General features: G+C 41.7%; 1 pseudogene; it reads right to left on the bottom strand.

The window, feature by feature from the left end:
• Positions 1–1,196: 1,196 nt before the first annotated feature.
• Positions 1,197–2,120, bottom strand: LOC105985914 (annotated as a pseudogene).
• Between the last annotated feature and the right edge of the window lie 2,104 nt (positions 2,121–4,224).

Here is a 4,224-nt window from a genome sequence, read left to right as displayed (position 1 = left end):
ACATACTGACTTGAAGCTTTTGTGATATTTTTGAGAAAAAACACTGAAAAATAATCCCACATACTCAACGTTGCATTGAGCAGCAATCATGGCTTTGAGGTACTTAGAAACAACATGGATGATTATAGGAATAGGCACTGAATAATAAAGTTCTCATATTACAAAATAAAAGGCTATAGTTGACTGGTCTTGTATTGGCTGAAGATCTATACTTCCAGTACTAGGGCTTGAACTCAGGGCTGTTCTTGCTCTTGCTCAACTTTTTCACCCATGGTTGATACTCCTACCGCTTGAGTTAGTACACTTCTGCTAGTTATTTGGAGAAAACTATTCTGCAGGATTTGTGTGCTTGGTGTGGCTCCAAACCTTGATTCTCCGATCTTGGTCTCCTGAGTAGATAGTGTCAGAGGAAAAATATTTTTTTAAAAGATGTCACTGAAGCATGGGACAAAGCAAAAATGTCACAGAAATGCTTTACTTAGTAGGGCATCTAGTGAGGATTTCTGCTAAAATATGATGAAAGAATCCAGGACCATTTATCTATTATTCTCTCTTCATTCTGCTTTCTTTTTTTTTTTTTACTTGGTTGTTTGCAATTAGGTACTAGAAAATTTACCTTGTCACACAAAAATGCTAATTGAGTGGATTCATAGACACAAAAGAAATTAAGTTAATTCTATAGATAGTATAATTTAGAAGAAGTAAATAAAGCTCACAGTATTTATATAAAATCCAGAAAGAAAGGCAAAATATATCTTCTTTTAACAAGTTTAGGTAAGAGTTGGTCTTGATTTCAGAGAAATAAACAAATCTAATTAAATCCTATTTCTGTCACCATAAGCTAGACTCATACTTCCTTGCAGATCATCTGTTCTGACCCTCCCATTTTACAGATGAATAAACTGAGGCTTAGACTTACCAGTGTTCACTTACCAGTCGACAAGGACACAGATAGATTTCTAATCTAAACTAACATTTATTCAAACCCACAGTTTACCCAAGTTGTTCACTTATATGGAATATCGCTTTGTACTAAAGACTCAGTCATAAATAAGAGTAACTGGGTAAATTATGTATTTATGTCTGAGGCCACAAAATTCATCTTAAAATCAAGAAAAGTGTGAATTAGAAACAAGAAACTACAGGATATTCTGTCATTCAGTTCTTTTTTTATTTTTCAGGCTTGATTCACTTTATTATTTTTGTATAAAATTCCATGCTGTAGCCACAGCTGAAGTCTGGGTCCTCTGCTCGGAGACTCTGGTGTGGGTTTTCACAAGATGGGCAGTGAATTCCTGATAAGGAGATTTGGTGAATACGGTCTCTTTCCAGAGGTCAGGGGTCAGATAACTGTAGGTCTTAGAGATGGCATCAAAGGCGGCTTTGGGGAAATTCTCCAAGGTAGCAGGACAGCCCCTGGCTGAGGTGTAGCACTCATCGATTCCAAACAGCAGCAGCAGCTTCTTGGGGACAGGAGCTGAACGATCCCAGAGCCTCTGGGGGCAGGAATGAGGCGCACGAGCCCAGAACCGCAGAGGCCTGTCACCTTGCACGGGACAGTGTGAGGCTTGCCCATCTTGTTCCCCCAGTTAACCCCGCTGCATGGGGACAATGGAGAGCTTGGCCAAGATGATGCCCCGGATGGCAGTGGCCACCTCCTTGGCGCACTGAACCCCCAGACCAACATGGCTGTTGCAGTCGCCAGTGGCTACGAATGCCTTGAACCTGGTGCGCTGTCCAGCTTGAGTCTGCTTCTGCACGGGCATAATCTTCAACCCGTCATCCTTGAGTGACGCCCTCAGGAAGAAGTCAATAATCTCAGACTCCTTGATGGACAGGGAGGAAAGACAGATCTCCTCCAAAGACTTGATCTTCATGTCCTTAACCAGGCGGCCCAGTTTGGTGGCGGGGATCTATTCCTCGTCTTTGGCCTTGCCTCCACGAGCCCCGTGGCCGGGACCCTGGCCTCTACCATGGCTGTGACCTCGACCCGGGACCCAGGAGGCTGCTACCGAAGACTCCACTGAAGCCTCCAAGGCCTCCCAAGCCCGGGCCCCCGGGACCTCCGGGCCATCCTGCTGCACCAGCATCATCCACCATTTGATGTTTTCCCGGAGAAGAAGAAGCCTGTTATTCAATTCTATTTGAGAAAAAAGTGAGATCATCCACAGAGGATGAAAAGCAAGAGAATGGGTTATTGAGTAAACTATGTGAAAAGAAGAAAAACGATATCTTGCTTCTGCCACATTCCCTTCAGCTTAATACCAAGACAGTTCTGGTAATTCAAGAAGTTTTTTTTAATGTTTTTATTATGAAAATACTGTACAGAGGGGTTACAGTTACATGAGCAAGGTAATGAGTACATCTCTTGTGGAGCATTGTTTGCCTCCTCCTTTATTTTTCCCCTACCATCCCTTCCCTCCCCACCTCTCCACCTCCACTCCCTCATCCCCCCACCTCCCATCCCCTGCCTAAATTGTAAAGTTTGTTTTTCAACATAGTGTCTTGTTCATCTCATTGTTACAATGGGCCAACCTGTTTCTTTATTTAAACATTGTGTTTTTTCCCTTCCCCTCCCCAAATTATACTGACACCAAATACAGTGAAAACAGGGGTTATGCCATGGGGGAGGAACATACAAAGCAACAAAAAAAATCACAAGAAGTTTTGATTCTATCCATTTTATAGAGGGCAAACAAAACACCAAGAGGATTGGCTCTCGGAGGATATTATGCAACAAAAGTATGTTGATTATGTAATTCTAAAACAAAAGAATAGTCCATGGGGGAGCTGAGAGGAGCCTAGAAAAAAAACATTTCTGTAAGATTAATGTAATCCTCAAGTAACCAATTGTCTTTTCAGATTTCCAGGAGAAATTATCTAACTTCATAAAGGAAACATATAGCACTCAGGAGGTTAGAGCAGGATCATTAGTAGGAAGAAAGGAAAAGGAGGGAAGAAGGAAGACAAGAAGGGAGGGAGGAAAAAAAGATAAAGGAAGAAAGAAGGATAAAAGAGAGAAAAGGGGAGAGAGGGATGAGGAGGGAAGGGAGGAGTGAAGAAGAGAGTAAAGAAGATTGCAATGGGATGAAGGAAGGAAAGGAGGAAGGAAAGAAGAGGAGACCTGAATTCTCATTGTGCTTCTGATGCACTGACAGAACTGTGTTTTGGAGATAGGATACTCTGAAGAAAATTTTATGGGTATAGGAGCTGCTTACTTCTTGGTTTCTGGCAATTTAAGATGATAAAAATCTAGATCTTCAAATTTTAATAATACTAGCAAAAGCCAATTTTCTTCCTTTTGGGGTTATTCATACTACTGTTTCCTATTGCAATTCAGTTCCTCAAGCATTATTGAACATCTTCCATCTTGCTGGCTCATTCAATACACAGAAGAATCAAAAATGCAAATCTGAGGAAAACAGCAGGCTTTGACAGCAAAGCAGTCCAATCCCTCAAAATGTGTTTAGGGTTCCTGTTGCTTATGAATCCATAACTGCAGAAGAAAGTAATACACAAGTGTGTGGCAAAATTTGATATGATTCCTGGGGATAAAAATGAATGACCATTTAAGGGCTGTAAATAGCATGTCTTCAATGTATCTTGAAATGCTGACAGTACTGAAGGATACTTTTGATGAGCCAAGATGCTAAGGCAGCCAGGTACCAGTGGCTCACACCTGCAATCTTAGTTACTCAGGAGGCAGAGATCTGCAGATCACTGTTGGAAGCCATCCCAAACAGAAAAGTCCCCATTGAGACTCTTATCTCCAATTAGCCACTCAAAAACTGGAAGTGACACAGTGGCTCCAGAAGTAGACTGTAAGCCTAGAGCACAAAGAGGCTCAAGGACAGCGCCCAGGCCCTGAATTCAAACCCCAAATCCATCAAAACAAACAAATAAATAAATGATGCTAAGGCAGAAAGCATCTTCTTGATGGGAAGAGAGAGTGGATTCTCTTATAGTGGGTTCTTCTGGTCATGAAAAAGGTCAATCCCAGAGCTCTCACAGAAACCAAAGGCTTCTTTTCACACTTGCAGCTTGAGATGGACATGTGGTTCTCTTTTGCAACATAAGCCACTGGAGCCTGTATAAATAACCTTGCAATATGAAGTGAATGTGCCTCTTCCAGGATGACAGGCAGAGTTACAAGATCTCTCTTTCTTCTTGCTTAATCCCTGGATTTTTACCTACACTCTGAATGCAAGTAATGCACATTAGTCA

This window comes from Dipodomys ordii, unplaced genomic scaffold (genome assembly GCF_000151885.1).
Source record: "Dipodomys ordii isolate 6190 unplaced genomic scaffold, Dord_2.0 Scaffold32, whole genome shotgun sequence".
NCBI classification, from domain to species: domain Eukaryota; kingdom Metazoa; phylum Chordata; class Mammalia; order Rodentia; family Heteromyidae; genus Dipodomys; species Dipodomys ordii.
The sequence above is the reverse complement of the archived record's forward strand: the minus strand, read 5'-3'. Positions and strand labels throughout refer to the sequence as shown.